The sequence below is a fragment of the Sinocyclocheilus anshuiensis genome, unplaced genomic scaffold (assembly GCF_001515605.1).
Source record: "Sinocyclocheilus anshuiensis isolate Anshui unplaced genomic scaffold, SAMN03320099.WGS_v1.1 scaffold1292, whole genome shotgun sequence".
Taxonomy (NCBI): Eukaryota; Metazoa; Chordata; class Actinopteri; order Cypriniformes; family Cyprinidae; genus Sinocyclocheilus; species Sinocyclocheilus anshuiensis.
Genome location: NW_015544215.1, coordinates 376,253 through 383,421, shown reverse-complemented (window position 1 = coordinate 383,421; position 7,169 = coordinate 376,253). Strand labels below are relative to the sequence as shown.

The following is a 7,169-nucleotide window of genomic DNA, read 5'->3' as shown; positions in this document are numbered from 1 at the left end:
TATATATGTATATATATATATTATGAAGGGCCAAACAGGAAATAATATGACACTGAATATATAAATGTATGTCTGAATATATAGATACAAATCTTAATACATAAATGTAGATTGTGAATATATAAGTAATTCTGAATATATAGTTATATGTCTGAATTTATAAATGTAAATTGTGAATATACATAAGTAAATCTGAATATATAGTTATAAGTCTGAAGATATAAATGCAAATCATGAATATATAGTTATAATTCTAAAGTTGTATTTGTAAATCACAAAATACTGTATATATTTATAAATCCTTAACATATAAATGAAAATCTGAACATATTGTCTACATCTAAAATTATCTTTATGGCCAGGTATGTCAATAAACATATTCATAAAGATTAAAAAAAACCAGTATGCATTATGTATATAATATATTATACATTCCGTATACATAATACTGCAGATATTTTACTATATTCATTTTTGATACTTTTATTTATTTATTTATTTATTTTTCTTGTTTAGGAAGCTGTTTCACTTGCATATACATAACTATATCACAATAGACAAGAGAAGACAACTGCAATTTCCATTTCATGCCGACTTTAAAAAGATAAAATGAGTCAGTTAAACAAAGGTTACAAGAGAGAAAAATACACTACAGAGAGAGGGAGAAGGCTATGATACAGATGGCAAGCGTTCTGCTCCTTTGTGATTTCCTTTCAAATATTCGTTTGACTCTTCATTTACAGCAACCAAAAACATTTAAAAAAGACAATAGAAGGCGAAGCGACTTGCTTTTATCTCTGGCTCACTTTTTATCATTCTTTTTGCCTTTACTCTTCAGTCATTTTTTCCCGAAAAGACAGAGTGTTATTCATGCTAAAACATGTTTACACAAAGGGAGTCCCTGTCTACAGCAATGTGTGCAAAACGAAATAGCTCAGAATCGTTACATCCTGGAGTGCCTATGCAATTTCGAACAAGAAATCTCTTTAAAGACTTTTCGGGCTTTGTGCCGCATCAGTTTAAGGCCATTTTCTGTACAAACTTCAATCAAAGGGGTCTGTAGCAAATGAATGAATATAGTCGCTCTTTTTCCGCCTGTCTATGTTCTCTTGTGAGAACAAAGCTGTCTTTGATGTGAAGTGCATGCATAATCCTCAGTATCTGACATTGCATCTCTGTCGTGGTGTAAAGCCCCCTCAAATCTCAGAAGGCCTGCGTCTCCGGAGCGTCTCCGTCGTTAACTCCCCCACTGCGCCGGTGTGTCACTCTCGGCACCGCTGTAGCGCTTGAATAGCTGTCAGCGCTGTGTGTTTGCTATTGTGATATACCCGACTCCATCACTGTAACTGTTTGTTACCTGAAGACATGTTTGTGACTTTGAGTCACTGTGCGTCAGTGTTCTGAGGGCACAGTGTTCATATATATTTTTTTCTGTTCCGTCGTCGTTCGTTTTTCAATTCCGAGTTCATAGTGGCCTTTCAACATATTGCGGCAGACGTCCTTTCTCTCATTGCTTCTTATGTCTGTGTAGACATAAAAAGCAACAACAACAGATGAACCCCGGTGTTCCTCATCTGTGATTCTTTTTACTGGCTACATGCTATAACTGAATCAGTCTTTTGAACAAAATACATCTGCGAGTAATTAGACTTGCTTTTTTCTTTGTGTTTATCGTAAAAGTATTTTGTATTTTTCCCCTTCGATAAACAAGTAGAAGGATGAGAAAAGCTGAAGAAAAGTGAAAACATCTGCTCCCGGAAGTGCAGGCTGTCCAATCTGGCCATGTCAGCCTTTCTGTAGACTCTGGTGAAGTAGAGCGTTTATCTGTGGCAGTGAAAACTCTTTCTTTCCATCCCATTAATTTCCAAATTCTGCACAAATGTGGTTTTCCTCGGGCAAACGGCAGCTGCATTACTGTTTACTTCACATATGACGCAGTGTGTGTGGCTCAAATTTAAGAGGCCATGTGTCTTTTCAAAAGTCAACATTAAAAATCATTTAACAATTTTAACACTGCCAAATTTAACGGTGACAACTGCAGGGTTTCTGATAAATTGTAGAAACGTTGTGAATGTGAGTTTGTTCAATTTGATGCAACTAAAAGATTGCTTACTGCAAAATAATGGACATCTTTCTAGTTTTCCTTGTGGGCTGCACACAAAAACAAACATAAAACACAACCGGTGTAGTCTGATTTATGAACAAATGACTCTTAAGAGTTAATTATTTTAAGCCAAAATGAACATGATAACGGAAATGTATCCAAATTAATCAGAATAATTTGAAATCAGCATAAAATTGAATCGATAGATTGAGAATCTCAATGAATCAACGACAATGACAGGTTGTGGAATGTGCCTTTTTATAACGTAATAGTGTGGCTAAACGCCGCCTCCGCAGAAGAAGATCAACGCCGGCTTCTACATCACTGCCAGTTTAGCCCCGCCCACAGATTCACGCACGTAGTGTAAATAACGAGAGTGACAAACGCAGGTCTATGCAGAAACCAAACGATAAAGGTGACTCTGAAGAAAACAAGACACTGTTCAGTGCCAAGTTGTGGAAAAACTCAAGTCTTTGCATTGCCTTCCTTCTGATCCCAACGTAAGTTCCAGACCGCGTCAGTAAGAGCTTGGTCCTTTGCTCACTTCATTTTTACCAAGGATTCATTTACAAACAACGTACAATTCGACGCAGAGATTTCAGAAAGATTGAAACTAAAAGATGATGCTATATATTAGATCTGATGTCGCACCACACAAGTGCGATTAACTGTTTTTATTACGTGGTCACTATTGCTTTTTTATGCATTTTTAACCTAAATCACATCATCTGTGCAACTGTGAAGGATGTAGGCTGTCAAACATACACAACTTGTTAGCCAATCATAGAAGTGGGTGTTTACTTCTGAGACTACAACCCTAAATGATTATGTTTGTTGATGTAAAAGTCTTGTTAACATTAAAAGTGGACCTCAGAGAACTGCACACAATAATAAAAAGAGGCAGTTCATGACCCCTTCAAACACAAAAACTTGTTCTAGCAATAGAGCAAAGTAAATTATACTTTCCCTTGCACTCATACACCACCCATGATAAAATGCATTTCTTTAATGAAGCTGAAAATTTGACATTATATAATATATACATATTGTGTATCGGTTTGTTAATTTGCACCATACTTGAAGAATTCAGATTAACCAGGTTGGCTAAAACGCACCTGTTTTATAGACACATTTTTTGTGTGGCTTGCTTCTAAAGGGCTTATTCCCCACTTCACTCTGTCTTGCAAATGTCAATCTGTCCACATTGTCCATACAGATTCTTATAATAGGACTATATATCTTTTCTAATGAGAGAGAACGAGGGAGATTAAACAGGCTGTAATCTCTCTTCGTCTTTCTCTCGCTCTCAGGTCGGGACAGTTTGATGGATGGAGCAGCTCAGGCACTGACAGTGATAGCCTGTGTCAGCCCTCAGATAGTGACTTGGCTCAATTGCTCTCGTTCCCTCCCCTTGTCATTCTCCTGCTCTTTTAGTATTATCATTACTGTACTGTGGACAGATGGGGTGGAGTTGCCTTAGAAAGAGGTTTGGATTGCTCTGTATGTCTTTGCTGGCATGAAATAGTGTCCCACCGGTACTGTCAATGAGTGTAATCATCCATATCCCCCGGTGGAGTCTGCGTGACTTGGCTTCTCACTCACAGGCTTGCTGGGAAAACCAGGTCATACAGCATAAGGTGGTCAAGCTGGTTTTTGGAACATGGTATATAGTTTTCTTGCTGGTTCAAGATGGTCTACCAGCCTAGCCAGGTCTTCACCAGCTGGTAGTGCAGCTGGTCAACCACCTAAACCAGCTTGAACCAACAAATGACCAGCTAGTAACCAGCTGCTCTGTTCCAAAACACTGATACTACACAAAGCTGGTTATAGCTGGATGTTTGTTACAAAAAGCAGTAACATTACCATGATGCTTCAAATTAACAAAACACATTTGAAAAATGGCAGTGCAATGGGAAAACATGCTAGGTTTTGACATGTTTTTTTTTTTTTTTTAAGTTGGACTTAACCTAAATGCTGCATTTTTGCATGAAATTATGTAAAAGACAAGACGCAAGCAGTCAAACTCATCTTGTCACAAGTTTACATAGAAAAACAGTGCAGCGGAATACAAAATGCGTTCAGTGTGAACGGCACTGCAAATCTTTTTTCTTATGGTTATTATGAATGACTTTTTAACATACCTTTGTTTATTTTATCAAATTTCAAATGGTCCATAGTCATTTCCACTGCAGTTTTGGCCCTAATAAAGTTTTTAGGGTACTTGGTTAATATGAAGTCTCAGTGAAGAGAATGACTGAGGTGAAATATTAATTGTGAAATAAAACCATTGTAAATATCACTTGTGAATCTAACATTTTTATTATGCATGATTTCCAATGAAGGTATAGTTTAAAAAAAATATGCAAAAAAAAAAGGAAAATTTTAGGTCTTTAAAGGTCTTGGCCATTTTATTTCAAAATAAAAAATTCCAATACATAATTTCATATAAATAGAACTGTCATGTGATGCATGTACAATACATTCAATGTTGAACAATGTTCACTGACAGATTAAAGTAGGGAATATTTTGTTGTTTGGAAATAAACTCTCTTAAAAATCCATGCACAGAGTTGAAGAAACACCAATATATCATGACACTGAATGATCATATTAATTTAACATGGCACATACATGATACCAAAAAAAAAAAAAACATGGCATTGGCTCAGTACTTTTTTTAAGTGAGGTTAAGGATACAAGATCCTTGGGGCTCCATATGGACGAGTGCATGCCTTCAGAGACCCCTCTGTGAAGTGTCTGCACGGAGAGCTAATTGTTGACATTGGGTAATTGTGCCCTGAAGGTCTGTCGTGTTTTATTTAGTTTTGTGATGAGCAACCACGGCAGGCCCCTCAGGCTGCGCAGGGCAGAATGGAGACAAATAGCAAAAGAGAGACGGAGAAAGACAACGTAGGGATAATTCCTTAAACTTTTATTGCTTCTATGGCACCACGATCAACTCAGCAAGAGTTTAATGTAATTATCCAGTGAGCGTAATGTTAACACACTCATCGACTTTTTGTTTGTTTGTAAGACATCTGTGTGGCAGTGCCATTGACCCCATGACAGAACTCAATCTCTCCTTCCGTATCCGTCGTTCGCTTCTCAAAATTCATCCGCCTTGTTTATGTATTCATTTATTCATGCCCGTGTAGTGAGATGTTAGCCGCCGTTGGCCTGTAGGTAAAGCTCGTAAATTTCCTGCCATTGATTTGTAGTAGATATGGATTTCCTCTCTCTCTCTCTCTCTCAAGTGGTGAGGTGAAATAAGCTTTGTTTGGTGGGCCGGCCTTGAGTAAATCTGCCTGTGACATTTTGATAGCTGAGATGTACTGGGAAAAAAGCAAATATCATTAGAGAGGGGGCCGGATTAAAAGCTGCCACTCAAACGCTCCGTTATCAAACCAAACGAGAGCATCGCGCTCAGAACGGATGCGCAAAGAGAAGCTCAGTTATCTGCACAGATAACTTGAAGACAAAGAGAAACAGCGAGGGACGGACTCATGGGCTAGTCAGTCCGAGAGTCTTTCAGTAAACAGCGAGTCGTAAATATTTCAGCCGTCACGGCAAAGTGTCGACAGCTGTTCCCATCTGCATGTTAATGAAGGCAGAGGCGAGGGACCCCGGCTCAATGGGTCCCTTCAGCTCCCACACTCTCTCTCTCACACACACACACACACACTCCCACACCCAAACTCTTTCTCTCTCGAGGTCCACCACGGCTCTCTATCACTGGATGGGCATTGTACCCCGAGAGCACCCTCAGTCCCACGTACCTACAAACACACTCGTGCGCTTGTTTCTCTAGAGCAGCCGTGAGGTCAGTAGGCTATAGAGACAGAGAGAAAGAGAGACACAAAGAATGGAATGGATCACAGGTGTGGTTGAGTATGAGGTCAAGTCAAGGTGAGTTAAACATACACAATATCCCTTATTACACTCAAAAATATAAATATTTTAAAAAGATGTATGTATTTGAAATGCATATACAATTTGGATTACACATTCTAACATAAATGTGATGCATATTTGTCAGTCATACTTAAATTAAACAGGTAAGATTTCTGTGATAAAAAAAACTGAATGTGTTTTAAATAAAAATAAGGTTTATATATTTATCATCAATAAATTATTTTTTTTTCAAACTCATGCATTTTAACTAATTAAACATTGCTTCATCCACAGCTAGCCATTTCTGAACTATGTTTGTACATGCTAACTGAATACATTTAATAGTTTTAATCCATTTAATCGAACAGATCTATGCTATATTTAAGCATTTAAATGAATGCATCTTGAAAATATGAGCATTTAAATGAAATTAAATACATGCAAATATTTATTAATAATATATGCTATGATTGCAGAAATCTTACATGCTTCTTAGCTGGAAGAGGAAATGTTATTTTGACTTTATTTTAGTTACTGAAATGTGGAAAAATAAATAAATAAATAAATAAATATTTGAACCTCCTTGAACGTAAATTCCATCCCATAACATGCATTCTTATTTGTTCTTATTTTAAATTTTTCTTCTAAACATAAAAATGTGTTTAAAAGTTTTTGAAGAAATAATATAATATAATATAATATAATATAATATAATATAATATAATATAATATAATATAATATAATATAATATAATATAATATAATATAATATAATATAATATAATATAATATAATATAATATAATATAATATAATATAATATAATATAATTTATGTAATATAATATAATATAATATAATATAATATAATATAATATAATATAATATAATATAATATAATATAATAGTGTATTTATGATACTAAAATATTTTTTGGTAATTATATTTAGATTAATGTGGTACAAATATTTTTTTAATAATTCAAAGCATACATTTTTTAATCAAAAAAAAGAAATTATCTAAATAATCAAATTTACACTGAATATTACATTTAGTATTATGCATTACACAATACAATTATCATATTTCATATGTACATTACAGGGATATTTATTTATTTATTTTTATTTTTATTTATTTATTTTGTGTGTGTGTGTGTGTGTGTGTGTGTGTGTG

At 35.3% G+C, this 7,169-nt stretch overlaps 1 protein-coding gene across 8 annotated transcripts in view; it reads left to right on the top strand.

The window, feature by feature from the left end:
* The window catches only part of adgrb1a (adhesion G protein-coupled receptor B1a), a 105,707-nt gene that overhangs the window by 8,045 nt on the left and 90,493 nt on the right, over positions 1-7,169 (top strand). The window contains exon 1 of one of the 8 annotated variants that reach the window (XM_016497927.1): positions 5,952-6,010. The exons of the other annotated variants lie outside the window; for them this stretch is intronic. The gene's annotated coding sequence lies outside the window, so the exon portion shown is untranslated. Of the gene's footprint in view, positions 1-5,951; positions 6,011-7,169 lie in introns of those variants that run through there. 8 annotated transcript variants of the gene reach the window in all.